The sequence below is a fragment of the Magnolia sinica genome, chromosome 5 (assembly GCF_029962835.1).
Source record: "Magnolia sinica isolate HGM2019 chromosome 5, MsV1, whole genome shotgun sequence".
Classification (NCBI taxonomy): domain Eukaryota; kingdom Viridiplantae; phylum Streptophyta; class Magnoliopsida; order Magnoliales; family Magnoliaceae; genus Magnolia; species Magnolia sinica.
The window spans coordinates 70,636,912-70,655,749 of record NC_080577.1 but is presented as its reverse complement, the minus strand read 5'-3'; the positions used below and the strand labels follow the sequence as shown (position 1 = coordinate 70,655,749).

The 18,838-nt window shown below is 38.4% G+C and overlaps 2 long non-coding RNA genes across 3 annotated transcripts; both read right to left on the bottom strand.

The window, feature by feature from the left end:
- Positions 1-12,185: 12,185 nt before the first annotated feature.
- LOC131247340 (uncharacterized) lies at positions 12,186-14,832 on the bottom strand. 2 transcript variants are annotated; one of them, XR_009171652.1, is made up of 5 exons: positions 14,692-14,832; positions 14,316-14,512; positions 13,642-13,737; positions 12,747-12,885; positions 12,186-12,432 (listed from the first exon to the last, which is right to left on the bottom strand). It is a non-coding gene; the product is annotated as an uncharacterized LOC131247340 (long non-coding RNA). The 2 variants fall into 2 exon arrangements; XR_009171651.1 differs by having other exon boundaries at positions 14,316-14,801.
- Positions 14,833-14,863: 31 nt separating this feature from the next.
- Positions 14,864-15,720, bottom strand: LOC131247339 (uncharacterized). The gene is made up of 3 exons (XR_009171650.1): positions 15,358-15,720; positions 15,122-15,215; positions 14,864-14,982 (listed from the first exon to the last, which is right to left on the bottom strand). It is a non-coding gene; the product is annotated as an uncharacterized LOC131247339 (long non-coding RNA).
- Between the last annotated feature and the right edge of the window lie 3,118 nt (positions 15,721-18,838).

The window sequence follows — 18,838 nt, the reverse complement described above, 5'->3', positions numbered from 1 at the left end:
CCAACCCTTCAATTCTCATCTTCCACTATTAAAGAAGAAGCCAAGGAGCTAAGGAAGCCAAGGGGCCAAAAATATTAGCAATCGGTGGGTGATTGTAACATAAGATCTTGATTTTTTTATGTAAGGCCCACTTGTAATGGGACCCATCTTGATGTTTGCGTTATATCAAAGAGGGGCCCATAGTAGCGGGATCCCTCCACTATGCTGATCTCTCTCTCTCTCTCTTTGTGATGGAATGTGGCCCACCTGATCTAGACCATCCATGTGTTGGGCCCCACCTCGCTGCCTGTTCATTTAGACAGGCCTGGATGTTGTAAAAACACAAATATTAGTTTGATTCTTAGTGGGGTGGCCTACATGCATGGACCCCACCTTGATGTACGTACATTGTATCCACACCGTCCATCTGGAGATATCATTTTAGGATGGTGTAAATAAACAAATACATTACAGTGGGCCAGGTTGACTGCCTAGAATCAAAACAACCGTCCAGACCCTGGACGATGGGGCCCTTGTGTAATGTAAGTGTGGTATCCACACTGTTCATTGCTTGGATGGAGGGCCACCTGAATGTATGTATTTTATCTACACCGTCTATCACATGGACGGTGGGATTAGTGTGATCCAAGCCATCCATCACAAAAGTCCAAGGTCTGGACGTTATCAATTAAAAAAATATAAGATAATAAATAATATAATATAATATTATATATGTAATATATTAATATATCAATATATATTTTATAATGGGCCCCATGTGGGACCCACTGCATTGAAGCAGATTGGCTGGTGTATCTCACACCAGCTACATAGCTGATGTGTGGCGTCAGTGAGATCCGTGGGACCCACCTTATATGTGTTACATCTGCACCATCCATCCGGACGGTGCTGTGTGGCGTGCACGTGATGGATGTATTCTCCACACCGTCCATTTAAGGGTGGGCCACGTGTGTGGACCCCACCATGATGCATGCATTATATCCCACCATCCATCATCTGGATGGTGGGCAAGCAATTCTCCACGAGCAACTCCACTGCTACCCAGATGCTAGCAAGTTTTGTGCGCCCCTACTGATGTATGTATTACATCCAAACCATCCATCCAATTGGCGAGCTCGTCTCAAGGCTTGAGAAAAAAATGAGGCAGATCCGTGTATCAGGTGGACCACACTACAGAAAAGAGTGAAGGATTGAACGCCTACCATTGAAACCCTTTTGGGAGTACGGAAGTTTTGGATCAGTATCAAATTTGTTTTTTACCACTTAATCAGGTCTTTGTGACCGTATGAATAGATTGTATGGAAAATAAACATTATGGTGGGCCGTGGGAATTTTAACGGCGGAAAACATTATCTCCACTGTTATTTGTGGTATGGTCCGGGTGATCTTCCATTATGATTCATTTGGGTAATGCTCTAAAATAACTTCTTAAAATATATGAATGGTGTAGATGATGCGACCCATGTGATGCGGCCCACTTGATGTATATTGGCCCATTGGTGCAGCCCATTGATGCGGCCCACTTGATGTATATTGGCGTATTGGAGCGGCCCATTGATTCAGCCCACTTGATGTATATTGGCCCATTGGTGCAGCCCACTTGATGCGGCCCACTTGATGTATATTGGCCCATTGGTGTGGCCCATTGATGCAGCCCACTTGATGTTTATTGGCCCATTAGTGCAGCCCACTTGATGCATATGATGCCCATTGGTGCGGCCCACTTGATGTATATGAGGCCCATTGTGATGTATTTCAGGCCCATGGGTAAAGGCCCAATGTGATGTATATAAGGCCCATGGATTAAGGCCCAATGAGATGTATGTGAGGCCTTTGTGTGAGGCCAAATGTGATGTATATGAGGTCCATTGCAATGTGTGATTCCACTATAATGTTTATGGCAGGCCATGCCTTGGGAGCATTGATGGTTTGACGTCCACACTGTAAGAGCAATAATGGTTAAATGTCCACATTGTAACTCTTCCTAGGGCCCATCATTAGGCCCATACTTGTTGTGTATTAACCGTCTAGGCCCATCTTCATTATGAAGAGAGTTTATCACTATATAACATGCTTAGTATAGCTCCATGATTCATGCCCATACACATTATATGTATGCTTATATAAGGAGTGACTGATCATAGCATATGTCATTGGGCAAATTGTTTATGGGGCTCCCTGATAAGCGGAGTTGCCCTACACGAGTGCGTGGTACGCGCAAGTTTGCTGCATGACTGATAGTGCGATTCATGCACCTCGCATTTGTGTGACATGATTATTGTACGCCATAGCAACATTAGGGCTGTGGCCTCCATAGGCATATTGTGGATGGCAGGATCAAACACTAGAAATACTGTTATTAGCATTGGGGCACCATAGGTATCCCTAGGTGAAAATCCCTAAACCTGACGGTACCGAAAGACGCTCTAACATCGAGACCGAGTGGCTCGTAAGTAGGTCCGCTATCGACATGCCGAATAAGTATTGGCAGGCTATTGGCCATGCGGATAGTGAGGTTTCTTACGCTCACTTGGACCGCGCGCCTTGGAAAGGGGCAATGTCATTTGGAGTGCACTAAACCCCGATGATTGTCCAGTGCGAGAACTGTACTGATATTTGATGCTCTAGTGATGAGCTGCATTGATATGTGGATTCAGATGAGGCTTGGTATGCTTGAGTTGCATCTCGCATTACATGGCCTTGGTATGGCTAACATCATTCACTCCTTGCATCGTATGGCCTTGATGTGGCTGATAGTATTCATGCCTTACATTGCATGGTCTTGATATGGCCGATAGCATTCATGCCTTACATCTTATAGCCTTGGTACGGCTGATAGTTTTCATGGATTCACCAGTATATTCCACATTACTCTGATATTACATTCCGAGCAAACTTATATTGCGCACACACTCTCACCCCCCTAAGCTTTTTATAAGCTTATACATGATTGATGCGTGTAGGTGACGCTATACCGTAGTTGAGCAGGAGCAGGAGCGTGCCGCAGAGCTTCTAGAGTTTTTGATTATCGATATTGTATTTCCCTTTATACACATTATACTTTAAAGCTTATGATCATAATGGATTTTGTAATGGTGTCTTGGTTATTATTCATGGGTTATGCTTATGGTTATACTTATTATGAATTAAATTAATGTTGAAAATCCTCCTTGTAGGATCCTAGGATCGAAACCTAGTATATGGATGTCGGGAGCCGAAAATGGGGTACTATGGAGGCTATCGGCTCTAGATTCGGCGATCAAGAATTTTGTGAGCCGATTTTAGAGTTTGGGGTGTGACATTTCGTATCTAGAAACTATTGCCGGATGAGGAGTCATGACAACTGTCTCAGTTGCGGCTGACGTTGTCACATGTTCAGTCAGACCAATTGTGGTTGATTGTTCGAACTTAACTGATTGATGTTTTTCAACAGTTGTCGCTACTAGTTCAACTATCTCCACATGAGTATCTACGATCGTCACCTCCTCAGAAGCTATTTTCTTGGCCTCGACCATCCGTTCAGGCCTGGTTTGTCCATCGATCGTTACTAACTTGATCGGAGTTAAAGATTCATCAACGATAGATGGCAAAGGAATTATTAGAGCTAGAGCTAGCTTGAAAGGTCAAATAGGAGAAATTAGAATTTCCTGTTGTGCAGTTAACGAAAAAGGAGATGGTTCCTGTAGGGCACTCTCTGCATCACTAGACGGAGTACTGGTCCTGGGCACATCACTCGAGAAGGTATCCTCCATGTTGGTTGTAGTGTTTGAATTTATCACTACTGTAGCCGCTAGAGTGGTATCTTTAAGAATTACGAGAGTGATGATAGTTGTTGTCGTCTCACCAATGAATGTGTGAGATATAGGGGGAAGTGTGGCCAACAGAATCGCTAATATCGTCCTTTTGTTCTGACCTTGAGCGTGTAGTAATCTAGAAAATTCCTAAGTCGTGTGTGATCAAAATAAGTATGATAAGTGCTAAGATGAGAATATCAAGTTAAGAAGAAATATAAGGTAAGTAGTCTCCAGCTAAGTCGAAAGGAATTGTAGTTCGAACTCTTTCTCCCTGTATAGATGTGGGATTTTTTATTGTGGTTGCAAATGTTAGAGGTGCAGTGGAAAATGGTGGTGGTTGCAGATAATAAGGTTTAATGCATTTGTCAAGTTGGAGATTGGGATTGTCCAGTTTTTTCCAATCTTAGATCAATTTGCTAAAGAATTTATTGATGTGAGCTTCTTTATGCCGCTGAATGACTCCGACTATTTCTTCATAATAATCTGCTTCCCTATGATGAGGCCAATACTGTACTTTAAAGTATTTTTCAAAAGCTTGAATGGCCTTAGTAGAAGAAGTATCCATCAGTTTCTTAGTTCTTTTTTGCGATCGATGTTTTAAAGGCGAAGAGTGTTCTTAGGGATTTGATCATTGAAAAGAAAAAACAGGAGGATTTGGGGGAGGATTGATACCTCCCAGGTCAGAAATCTTCCTTAGAGCCATCCTTTGCAATCGAGTAGTTGTCAAGATGTCGAGATGTTCTTGGGTGATTTGTGGAATATCTGGATATGGAGGATCAACCATCAAAGTAGGGGCAATATTAGAGACTATGCTAGTCAATCTTCTCTTCGCCCTTGTCGTCCTCTTGGCAGTGGTAATGGAGGGAGCAGGGAGATTTCTCTTCTTACTTTCTGTTAGGCCCAAGTGAGAGCAGAGCTAATGTGAGAGTTCCACAGTTCTTCAACTGCCTAAAATCTTGACATACCGACGTTTCTACCAGGATATAAAGCTATCTAGCACTACAAGGTATTCTGGATACACTAGCATCTGTAAAGCGATCACTTCTTTATGGTAAGATAAGTCAAGAGAGATGTAAAATTCTTTATCAGTGATTATCACATGGTCGAATGGAGGTTGGTTATTAGTTATGTGAATGAGAGGGTAGGGGATGTGTTGTACAAAGTCTAATTGCCGAGCAAACAGAGAACGATGATACTATTCGATTTCGGCTTTCACATTTTTTTCCTTTCTCAATCATGTCTCCGAAAGCCAAATCTCGGCCGACAACAAAACAATTCCAAGCATGATGAAGCTGGCTGACCGCATGCTCGTTGGTAGGATCAAACTCTCCTATAAGCTACTCTGGTCCATAAGTATTCTATTTTGCAAAGGGCATGAAGGATGGATTATTGTCAGGAAGATCCATAGAGAAGAATTCTTGTAGATATTCATCGACAGTAGCAGTTTCTACAGGAATATGCAAAATTCGGTCTCCATATGAAGAGAACGATCAGCCAATATATTCCTGACTGAAGAGTTATGGTAAAAAATACACTACGAACCATATCCGTACAAGTAATATAGGACCGCCAGCTAAATATAGTCCTCTCGAATTAACTTCATAGAGTCCTCTATACAAGTGACTGAGAAAGAATGTCGCCAATGCTACTCGCTGGCCTTGGATAAGGCATTCAGCTAAAGTAACGTACTCAGTCGTAACTTGTTGAGCATTGATACATAGGAGATGGCAGTAGATAAAAAGAAGAAGAAGAAAAGGAAGATGTTTGAGCTCCTCGACCGGTCCTGTGAGTTTGCAGTAAGAGTTCATAAAATAGGTGTACCATTTAACGTTCTTATTAGGAAAATTCCCGTGTTGCTTGGCTTTAGCTTTTGCGTGATAAGTCATCCCGAAAGGGGCAAGTTCGGTCAGATGACAAATGTCTTTGATGGAAACGCCCATTAGTCCACAGCCGAACATAAAGGTGTTGGTAGAGATGCTCCAAAATGATGTTAAGGCTAGAAGAAGGGGGATATTGGGGAAAAGGAATGTTTGATACATTCGAAGATGCTGAGTTCTTTCCATAAATCTCCATATTAGGCCGATACACTGTTGAACCAATCTTCTCATCCGAGAAGAGGTTTCAACCATAACCTTGGTACTTTAAATACATTTTCTGTATCAGGAATAATTCCATATTGAATTAAAATATTGCTCCCTAGATAGATTGAGAAGATAGATCTAAAAGTTATAATGATTTAGCCGAAATGTCTGGAGAGAATGAATGACCTAGACCATAAGTGTCTTCATTAATTAGAGACTTAAAAATTATATCCTTTAAACAATGTTCCATGAAGACATGATGTCCTTTTGGTCGAATGTAGGTTTAGATGAAGAAGAAGCCATGATCGAAGAAAAAGAGTAAAGTAAAAGAAGAAGCAAGAAGGAAAATAAAGAATTGTATAAAATTCAAATACAAAGCCGTGTATATGTAAGGAATTTAGAGGCAACATTAATTAGGGAGTACGCCTCTTAGCAATAGAATGACTCTTTTTAAAGACACGTGTCTATTCAAGTTTCATCTATCATTTCATATTTGTATGATTGATATTGACAATAGGTGATACGTGTGAATATTTAATATGGTATTTAAAAATACTCAAATGTCATAGCCCTTTCTTTGAAAGGACAGCGATGAGGGGGGCAATGTTTATACCCTATTCGACCAAATCCTGTTTTTGGGTATTTAGGGTCAGACTCGTGTGAATCATGTGTTTAACGGTCGTAAGATTATTTTAAGCATATAGACCGAATTTTGAAAGAATGTTATCAGATGTCGAGCGCATGGTAAGTAGTCGTTTATGTTGTGACCGAGTTTGAGCAACTAAGAAATTAGTTAGCTAGTGGTCAAGTTTGCATGGATGTTGACAGATGTCAAGAATCTAGAGAACATAAGATCGTGGGAAGAATTTAGAAGTAGAAAGAGGGAGGAAACAACTATGATAACCATCAAGACGTGGGAAGCATCTAGAATAGTAAAGAATCAATATAAATGGAGTGTTAAGCAAGTTTAGAAATCGTCTCATACTAATCCAAACAAATCAATTAACTTCAAATTATCTTCAATTATCTCTCATTATCCTATTGAATTTACATTCCAAAGTGTAATCCTTGCTTTTACCAAGTAAATCATTTCCCTTAGCGTAATCATTTACTTACTACATTTACTACTTGCTTTTTGTAGCTTAATCCCTAGCACAAATACAATAATCGATCATTATAACTGTAATTGAAGCACTTTTTTGCGGTCAATAGCGGTCGATTTTAATTTTCCTTTTCTATTTCACTTTTCATGCATTAAGAAAGTCCTTTTGTATAGAAGGCAAAAAGAAACCCATCATCAGAAGATGAAACCCACCCTCTGACTATCTCCTGATCCATTTACACTTTGAGTGAGTGACTGAATAGGTGACTGATCTCCTCGGATCTCGATTATACTCAGTGACTGCCTACTTTGGTGCTTGGGGTCATTGTTGTTCGGTTTGAATTGGAACCGTAATCCTAATTCTGGTATGCCCATGCACTCCTCACCTGTGCTGGAGAAAGGATCATCAAAACAACAACGAATAGTACACGTCGTGCACAACAAATCTAGAAATAAATAACTCAAAGACTTAAAGTAAATCCAAATCAAATTAATCTAATATCATCATTCAAATTAATGTCATTGCATTTAATAAACTAATTACTGAAATTAACTACTTATTCCGTGAGTTGGAGGCGGGGCATTGCCCCCCCTTTTAGTACTAAGGCCAGCCTCGACCGGCCGATCTGGGTGGAAGACATTGTCAAGTGGGGAGTTTGGCTGGGGTGGCAAATTTGTTAAAAGATAACGCAGGTGTCCTAAGATGAGCTCAACAAGAACAAAAATCTCGTGCGGAACAAAAGGGTAAAAGCTCGTTTGATTCTGATTTCCAGTACGAATATGAACCGTGAAAGTGTGACCTATCGATCCTTTAGACCTTCGGGATTTGAAGCTAGAGGTGTCAGAAAAGTTACCATAGGGATAACTGGCTTGTGACAGCTAAGTGTTCATAGTGACATTGCTTTTTTATCCTTCGATGTCAGCACTTCCTATCATTGTGAAGAAAAATTTACCAAGTGTTGGATTGTTCACCCACCTATAGGGAACGTGAGCTGGGTTTAGACCGTTGTGAGACAAGTTAGTTTTACCTTACTGATGACGTGCTGTGGGCAGGGACATCGTGCTAAGCGGGCGGGCTAGTGCCATGGTGCATCGTTGGGACGAATTAGGCGGCGGGCAGGGACGCCGTGCTAAGCGGGTAGGGCAACGTTGGGGCGAATTATGCGGTAGCCAGGGGCGTTGTGCTAAGCTGGTGGGGCTAGTGCCACCCTTTGCCTTGTTTAAGAGATTAGCCAACCATAAACATGATTGAACTAAAACTCAAGTAGAAAAAATATAAAAACCAACTAGAACCGATGAATTGAAGAGGAGGGAGGACTCTTTGAAGCTCCACTACTCCTTTCTCTACTCCTTCTACCCTAGTTCATGTTTAGAAACTCCTAGAACATCCCTTTATATAGGCTTGATTTGCACCAACTTCAAAACCAGCTTGATTTTATGCGGCTATCGTAGCTTCGATGTTAGCTTCGATGGCATCGAGCTCCCATTGAAGAGTCCAAATTACATTGGAAAACTTTCCAACAATGAACTTTCAAATTTGTTGATTTTCTCGATGTCATCAAACTTTCTTCAATGGGATCAAACTTGGCTTCGATGGCATCTAACATATCTTCGATGGAATTAGGGAATGCTCAAATATGTCCAATAAAAAAATTAAATTTTTTTTTTTGTGATTTTTTCGATGGGATCAAAGTGGCTTCGATGGCATCAACACTAGCTTCAGTGGAATCGAAGCTGTCATCGATCCGTCAAATTTTGTACTTCCGATTTTCTCCACTTTGGTTCCTCAGTTTTCTTCATTCTTCGCTTGGTTTCCTTGGATCTTGGGCTATTAAATTCTTCAATATTGACCTTCATATATCAAATACTTTACTTGGTAATTCTTTAAGCTTAAATCCATGCTTTAAGCATCCTTTTCTCCTTAGTTCTCAAAATCACCTCGTAAGAGAAAATATGTGCAATTAGATCAATTAAGCATATCCATGTTCATAAAACCAATGTATAACAAGGGAAAATATACAATATTTCACTCTTAATAGAAAGTTTAGTTAAGAGGGGTTGAGGAGAGAAATAATGATGTCATGATGTCGCTTGCTTCACATGCACCTAACTTGTATCCTTTGGCACGGAACCCCAAATGATCCACTTGAATTGATTTGCTTTCTTTAGTTATGTAATACCTTTTCCAAGGTTAAAAATATGGCTCATCTGAATATCTTATGTACCTAAGGAGTTGCTACTAGCAAGAAAAGAAGGCATTTTAATCCACGGTTGGCTAGAATATGTAGAATCGCCTAAAGAGCAGGAAGTCCGAATAATTTCCAACTTGAATGACTCCTAAATTGATTTACACCATAAATTCTAGGTAAGGGCCCTAGTTACGGAAAAGGAAGGGGTTCTAGACACCATTTTTCACCCATGTAGAGCATGATCTATATGTTTTTAAAGGGAGATTCAGAGAACTTCCAACAAGATACATAAATCAACAATATAATATTAACCTATAAAACTTAAGTAAACAGAAAAAGAGATTAAAACAAAATAGAATAAAGCAGGATAAAATTGTGAAAAGGAGTGACATTAAATTTTCACTTACTCCTTTAAGTCACATTTTTCTAATACAGAAGATCCCTCGAAGAGGCAACTATAGAGCATACTTTACATAATATCAGAGTAGAACCTAGTAGTAGAAGTCTATGAAAGCCAAAGGAAAACAAAAAAAAAAAAAGAAAAAGAAAAAGAAAAAGGGCAAGGTACATATACGCAAAGCTTTGGGATATGTAGGGTTTATGCTGAATGGAATAGGGTTTTATTCGAGATATGAGAGGGAAACAAGGAATGTCAAACACCCTTTTGATCGCAAAAGAGATGGTCGGGTGTCTCGAGTTCCAACTCTACTTGGTACTTTGGCTAGGTGTGACTCCTGATTTCTCAAAGAAATTGAGAAGAGCAAGAGGATGGAGATATGGATGGCTTATGAAGGAAGAAGGAAAGGATGCAGGCGCTACAAAATTTCCTTATGCCTCTTCTTCTTTGTCTCTCACTATTTGTTTCTTTCTTTCTATCTTCCTTGTTCTCTAACTCTCCCCACTCCCATCTCGCTCTTTGTTTCAGAATGTAGGGGTCCCTTTAAATAGGCAAAGGGGAGTGCTTTAGTGGTGTAGGCTCCGGCTAAGTTCGGTCTTGTGGAGCCTTAGATTGAATGCTATTGACTTGACATGTTATGAGGTTTGAAAAAACCGAAGCAAGGTTGTTGAGCGATGCAATTGTGATTGGTCCAATGCATCATTTGATCAAAACTGGCCAAATTGGCTATGGCGCTGCCTTTTTTATTAGAACCGGCCACCCAATGGTGGGTTGCAGATTTTGACTAAAACCGGCCACCCAACGGTGGGTTTAGAGTGTTGGTTCGAGTGTGGGCTGATCTAGTCTGTTTGTTACACTCTAAGTGGGGGTTTGATGAAGTCAAGACTTAATGTTTAGCCATGTCTAAATAGTAGGGTGTCTATAATTAGTATCTAAGCTAATGGGCTCCTAGACTATTAACTTGATCTCGATTTTAGAAACATAAGTGTCCAAAGATTCACCGTAGATCTTGTATCCATGATACACATACAATCTTATGTCGGTGAGGAAAAAGGCACATTTACACCGAGTTGGTCCAGATGGTGGAGACTGCTCATCTTGACAAAAGTCAGTCCCCTCACCCCACTACAAGAAAAGGGGGCTTTAGCCTCATTTCAAAACTAAAGCTAAAAAGGTTAAAAACCGAGGCTAAAACCTTTAGCCTCAGTTTTGGCTCGGTTATCCAAACTAAGGTTGAAACCCCCGTGGCTAAAGGCTTTAGCCTCAGTTTTAGCAACCGAGGCTAAAATGACTTTTATAGCCTCAGTTCTTCAAGTGAAGCTAAAAGAACCTTTTTAGCTTCAGTTTTCTCGAAATGAAGCTAAATCAAAATTTTAGCCTCCATTGTTTCCAACTGAGACCAAATCCAAATTTTAGCCTCAATTGCCTCCAATTGAAGCTAAATCTATTTTTAACCTCGGTTCTCAATAATCGAGGCTAAAGCCATTAGCCATGGAATTTCAGCCTTGGTTCTCAACAACCGAGGCTAAATCCAAGCCTCAATTACAAATTGAGGCTAAAAATGTTTATTTTTTTAATATTTATTTAAACTACTAATCCATTCATTCAATCCACTCATGAAACAATCAATCATGAAAGGCACAATACCAACAAAATAGTTAACAACAATCTATTTAAAGTTTAACTCAATCAAACTATTACACAACATTAATACAAAGTCATGGTCGTGCCCATCATCACCCGGGCCGTCGTACTTGGCGGACCTTGACATAACACTACCCGTCCATCTTCTGCTGCTTCCATGCTAGTGTCATCATTGCCTCCACCAGCATTCTCCATTTGGATTGTGTGTAATAGGCCCTGCAACCTCAACAGGTAGCTTTGGCCTACTGGCTGCGTATGCACGTAACGTGTGGCCGTTAAAACACTAGCAGAGGGACGCCTAGGGTCTGTGTGAAGGTTAGAGAGGGTGCTGAGGTTCAGGTTAGGGAAGATGGAATGGCGGCAACAAGGGCACTTCACATTCAGTCGGAGCCACTTGTCAATGCATTCCGCATGAAAATTGTGGGGACAAGGGAGCCCCTGAACTTGCACATGCTCAATCAGGATCCATTCTCAATTTTCTAAAATAAACAAATCTCAAAGTTGTCAGGATTCATGATAAAAACATCAGCCCAAGTTTAATGCTGGTTGCCAACCTGACAGGCTGACACAACCATCCTTCTTTATTTTGGCTTGGACTAGTAATGAGAACACAATACCCAGTGCTATGTACAACTTGACTAAGAGTTGCGACAACCACTTCACGCTTTATAATAGCAGCTCCATCCAAGAGGGCTTCAACAATTACTAGCATTAGTTCACCAAGATTGCTTCATTCCAAAACCTCCTTATAACAAGGACCACAACTATTGCTAATAGAGAAAAAACATTCATGTGGAAACATGACTGGTAAGTGATTATCCTCACATTATGTGGTCCCCAAAGTGTAATGCAGCAAGCAAGTATGCTAGCCTCTATGAAAGGAGGTAGATACTAAAATGACAACATGATCACTACTTGTTACAAACAAATTAAAGTAAACAAGCAAAAACTCCTAGAGCAATGCTTCGACAATTTAGCATCAAAATAGAACCTTTTCATCATTCCTTTCCGTACCACCCACATAAAAGGCAAGCTAATTTAAAGTATCAGACTTGATGAAATTGGAACTTGTACCATAGCACTCTGCGTGATTCAAAATATAACCCAAAAAATAGGGAAGTAAGCCCACCACCCTAGGAAGCTCCCCAACAGTTGCAAGAACTCCAGTGACAACACCAGTATTAGCATTTGGCCTGGTGCCTTCCCTTAGCTTCACCACAAGTGCCTGAAATGTGACTACCTCACTAGATGAAATGACATACATTTAGCTTGTACGAAGGACCAAATCACTGAATTCTTACATTTTAGAAACTACGTTGTGAAGATCTTAGGTGAATTATTCCATCGGCAATGACATGTTTATATACTAAAGGTAACCTAAAATCTAATATAATCTAATCTATAATAGATATTTCAAATATACTAGTATTAGTGGTGGGAATCTACTCTAACAGAGCTTATTCATATCATTTTTCAATTTGTAAATGTAGTTTATGTTAGTGGAGATGTTAGAGAATTCAATTGTTACTGTTACATTACCTCCTTGGCAAAGCGATTCGTCGGGGCAAGATATCTGTTGCCTTGGCTGTTGATGGTGGGATTTGCACTTCCACCAATCGCATACATCTCTCAGTGAGTGTAGTCATTGTTCACCACATGGAAATACCCATGCCTGCACCTGAATGTGTTTTCACAAAGAAAGAAATTCGTTTCAAATCACTCCATTTTTCTAGAAAAGGAAACTCTCAAACAAGAAATGAAATGCAGATGGATGTGTGCAGGGAAAGGAAGGAGAGTAGAATTGTGCTAGAAAGGAAACCCAAAAGGAGGATCCGATAATGAATTAGAAAACAAACAAGATATGGATTATAGTACATTCTTACTGATCCGGATTTGCTTAATGTGGCGGACCTCATCAGGTCCATGTTGCAGACTCTCAACCTGTAGAAATTGATAAAAACCAAGATGAGGCAGGGGAAATAAACTTATGCATTGTGACATAAGACTTTTATCCTATGAAAGACAATGCATCATAATATATTCATTCTTTAAAAGCAATTGATATGACCTTCTTTTTCTGATCCAACTTATGCTTTCACAATAAGCCTTGTGCTGAAAAAACTTGCCTATAGTAGTCTTCACATCCCTGTGTAGGCCAGTACATTTAGCACAAGTAGGATGAAATGCAGTTTGACAGTCATCATGATTACACTACAGGACAATTAAAGGTAGGGTGAAGCAAAGCAAATAGCATAAAGTCTACCTCTCTTTTTGGAGTCAAACCTACAGAATTTAAAGAAGAAAACAAATGATTAAGCAAGCCAAACCTTTATACAGACATCCTGTTTGTGATGGCAAATGCAACAAACAAGCAAGTCTCTTTCCTTTGAAATGGTCTCTTGAGGTGAATCATTTAATACAGTGGATATATTACATGAGAATGTGCAATGTTTTCAACCAAACAGCTTTCACACAGAAAACCAGATTTGAGTGATCTGCTACTGTCGCCGTAAATGAGAGTTAGGACAGACTGCAGGAACTCACATAACTTAATTTACATCAATAAACTGATAGTTATACGTGAAAACAGAAACCAAACTTAATCAATAGATTCTTTTATTAAAAGTTACAAAAAAAACTAATAATCAAGTAAGCTGGTTGAATTTTAATGAAAAAATTGCAGCACAAATTATGTCTGGTGAAATGAAAAGGTTGACCAAGGTCTGAATGCACATGGATCTCCACTGAAGATCATCAGCACATCAACCCAGAACTCTAGGTGCAGTAAATTAAATTAGACTCGACAGAGCCAAGTTCTTCCAAGCCAGTGGGAGATCATGCAATTAAGGCTTTGTTCCCATCGACATAAAATTCCTAGGACTTCTTTTGTTTAGTTATCTACAACTTCGTCTGAAACTGGGAAATATTCTAACTGATTTTAGGGTAGCATATGGCATTCTGGTTGGAATTCTATTTATGGAACAAGCTTTTGAAGCATAACCCCAACAAATTCAACTAAGACCATTCATCTACAAGTAAAGGTTCACAGGAAAAAGGAAAACTGACAATTTATAACTATAAAAGACAGAAAGGCATAGATTTACTTACAAGAATCCAACAACAATTTGGTTCTCATAGTTTAAACTATCAGACATTCCTAGATCTCCAAGGCGATCACCAAGAAGTAACACATTAGTTCTCTTCTTCACTGAGGCATTGCCATCATTTGGCTCGTTGGTATCTCTGAACTACTGCAGCCATATCAAGAGCATGCTCATTTTTGTTCAGGACATGGATCGTCTTCCCTATCACCAAAATCAATTAGAAAACCAAAAGACAATGTAATAGAATATGATGCAAGAATAAGTGCATCTGATCTATGAAATGAAAGAGAAATGGACAAAATACACTAGTGTCACAGTGGACAAATACACCATGTCATTCATGGGGCGTGTGATACATTCCTCCAAGCAATTCAACTTACCTCTGATTCTGAAATCTGTATTTCTTGAATCTGACAGAGCAAGACCAATAGCAATTTTCTCAGGTGTAGACAAATGCAATTGTTTGGAGAGACCTTTTAGAAATCCTTCACTTATCACTTTACTTCTCAATGCTTCACAGAAAACTATGGCGAAATTTGGTCTACCTAAAAATATCTAAAGATAGTTGATAGAAGATCTGGCTTTGACTGAAAGTCTTTGCTCTGAAATTTCATTTGATCTAAGCAGGCTTGGAGCAGTACAATGCTTCCCTCATTCCCATATTCAACAAACTAAACAGCACAAGCAGATTGTTTTACAACTACAGGTCTAGGAAAGAAATAAAATAGGGAACAGGGCTACTTGATGCTCAAGGGAAAATATGTAATAAGAACATTCATGTACATTCCCAGTCTATTATAAAGAACTTACAATATCCAAAATGATGACTGCAGCAGGTTGAGTTCAGAATTTGGAATACCAGTCATTGCAGGTGCTCATGAGTCACCTACTCACAATAAAATCACTGCAAAATAAAATATTTAAAAGAAATAGTAGATCTAAATGCAATGTAGTTTCCACGAGTACAAATTAGCCATGTAACCCATATAAATATACAATTTTGTATTGAGTGAAAGCAAAGAAAGAAGGGATTTTGTAGTTCTTACCATTTGGGTAATTCTCTTATAGCACCAATGCCCATGGATGACAAGTAGTCGCTCCATAAACCGGAACTGAGCAATAGAGAAGTCACTAGGTGGTTGTTCTTGGCATTATCATGGCCTTAGATTGATCTCAGCATGCAAAAGAGAGTCAGCTCTTGGATTCTTTTATGTGTCAAACACATAAATACACATAAATATGACTTCCTGAAAAAAATAAATAGGGACCAACTATTCAATGATGGTGAACTACAAAAAATGAAGGGATCACAAAACCCATAGCTAGCAACAAATTAAGCATGGCTATTAAATACACAAGAAAACATTTGAAGAGTATTTAATAAATGGCTAGTGAAATGTAACAAAACATAAATATGTATGTAAAAGATCACACATAAATGAATCCTAACAAAAAACTACCTATTGATTCTTCGACCCCTTCAATTGAGGTTCGTCAGCCCCGAGTATATCCCTTGGAGTGGATAGTTATAGTCTCTACATTTAGTACATTGCTCGAAGTTAGGGCCGCTGTTGCCATTGAGTTCATAATATCTCTCATTTGTGCCATCATTTGCTCCGTTATTCGCTCTATCATCCATTGCTCCATCTACTCTAGATGCTTAGGCATTTGTTCTTTCATCCGCTCCTCCACCTGTTGCTCTACCGCTCATTCACGTGTCATCACAACTCATCAGTCTCCCACTTGAGTTCTGCAATGGTATTTTGCGTGCTCCATAACGTGGAAGCTGTGGGACCTAACCCCAACAAAAAACAAGAAGCATGATAGTTTCAAGCTTGTCAGACAATTATAAATAAAGATGAGGAGAATAAGAATAAGAACAAGCCAATTACCTGCTGAATACGAGCTCTTTTTTAAAATATTTGATCTTCGTATATAGAAATTGATTGAGCAAAATGCTCTACCCTCTCCAATATTACTTGGACATGTTGAATTCCCTAGCATTAGGAAGTGTGGGTTGTAGGTGTAACCAACCAGCGATTAAGGATATGGTAAAAAGAATAATAGAAAAAGAGCTCTAGTATAAAGATCTGTCATTTAAGCAGCTTACTTTGAGTGTATGTAAGCCACATGTATAATTTCTTTGTGCTTGTGTATCAAGCATCACACACAACTGGAGTATCAAAAATCCCCTTTGGGTGAAGATTCACCATGATTCTTCTAAATGATGCAAAACTAAAATCTAAATCTCAGCAAATCAGAAGATACTAAATCTTAAAATGTATTTCAAATGCATGATATTACATAAATCAAAGATAAATCTCTAAAATCTAAATACATAAACCTAAATTACAACTTGAATTAACAAAAATCGAAACAAAATCCAATGAAATCTCTAAGAGTAAAGAGACATAAGCTGGATCAAGATCAAAACAGATCAAGCACCAGAAATCAAGAAAAAAATTACAAAAATCAAACCCTAAGTGAAAAATCAAAGCTCCAAACAATGAGATCCAAAAGGAAAACAGATCTATCAGCAAGAATCAGATCAAAATCCAACGAAATCTCTCAGAATCGAGAGACATAAGCTGGATTCATATTAAAATAGATTAAGCACTAAAAATTGAGAAAAAAAAATCCATAAATGGAAAGAAATTAGAAAAAAACTCACTGTCTTTTGAGGATCTAATGATCGGAGAGAGAGAGAGAGAGAGAGAGAGAGAGAGAGAGAGAGAGAGAGAGAGAGAGAGAGAGAGATGGTAGATCTGATGAAGATGACAGAAATATTAGAGAAGACAGAGAGAAGAGCTAGGGTTCGGTTTGGTGAGGAGCTGATATCGGTGTATATGCCCCTTGTTTATCTAACTTGCACGACAATCAACAATGGAGGAGCAGATTTTGCAGTAGAGAACAAGGTCTTGCTCTCAGATTGAACACCAAACCCTAATCACTAATATTACAATGTAGAAACTGCTCAAATCCAACAAATGAGCTAGAAACGACACGATTTTTCACTTCTTGAGTAAGATTTCAGTGAAATCAGCAAAAAAAAAAAAAAAAAAAACTCCTCAGATCGAACTAGAAAAGGCGGAAATTGGATTTTGAAAGGCCAAATGGAGAAAATGCACGAAAATGAAGATTTCTGCCCCGATTTTTGATTTTCGAGAGGATTTCAGTTGAGAAATCAGTAGAAAAAAAGAGAGAACGAGTACTTGAAATCGGTGAAGAGATTGCTGGTGTGGAGGACAAAATTGACGTTTCTAGGCATTGTAAAGGATCAAATTGCCGAAGTTAAACATGATTTCGATCTGTTTTCCTTTCAGAGCTTGGGGATTTTGATAGATAGAATTACAGAAGTAAAACGTGATTTCGCTCTATTTTCCTTTTGGAGCTTAGGGATTTTGAGAGAGAGCTCTTCTTCGAGCTTCCAAGTTCCAAAATGAATAAAAGCCACAGAGATGATACACTGGATCTGTAAGAAATGAAAAATGGTATACTCATCTCTCTACGATGCACATGGCAGGCAATGCGAAAATCGAATCTGTTTATTTGCAGGGCCCAAAATGAGATTTGGATCTATTTCATTTTTGGGTTCCTACACTAAAATTAATTCTTAATTTTATCAATTTTACGAAAATTCTCAAAAAGAAAAAAAATCAAGATTCTTAATTTTTTTTTTTTTAATTCTAAATTTTTTCAGGATTAAAAATTTGTTAAAATTTATCAAAAAATAAAATAAAATTCTTAGTTTTTTCAAAATTATTAAAAAAAAAAAAGAAAAAATCATTTCTTAATAGTTTTAGATATTCTTAATTTTTTTTTTTTCAGAATTTTCAATTATTTGAAATTTCTCCAATTTTTTCAAAAATTTCAAAAATTTTCAAAATTCTTAATTTTTAAAAAATTCTCAACCTTTTCATAATTATCATTTTTTTATTCTTAATTTTTAAAAGTTCTCAATTTTTTTTTTAAAAAAAAATTAGTTCTTAGAAAATTCAAAATTCAAAATTCTTTTTTTTCAAAACTCTCAATTCTTTCTCAAAATTCTCAATTTTTTCACAACTCTCAATTTTTTCACAATTATCTCAATTTTTTTTCAAAATTCTCAATTTTTTCACAATTTTTAAAAATTTTAAAAATTATTAATTCTTTCAAGATTCTCAATTTTTTTCAATATTCTTAAATGTAGACTTTTAGACTCAGTTCCTATGCAACGGAGGCTAAAAGACTTTTGGCCTCAGTTGCTAAAATGTAGACTTTTAGCCTCGGATCCTATGCAACTGAGCCTAAAATGTAGACCTTTCGCCCCAATTCCTATGGAACTAAGGATAAAAAGTAGACACTTTGTTTCGGTTCCTATGCAACTGAGGCTAAAAAGTAGAATTTTCGCCTCGGTTCCTATGCAACTAAGGTTAAAATGTAGACTTTTGGCCTCGGTTCCTATGCAACCGAGGCTAAAAAGTAGACCTTTCACCTCGGTTCCTATGCAACTAAGGCTAAAAAGTATACCTTTCGCCTCGATTCCTA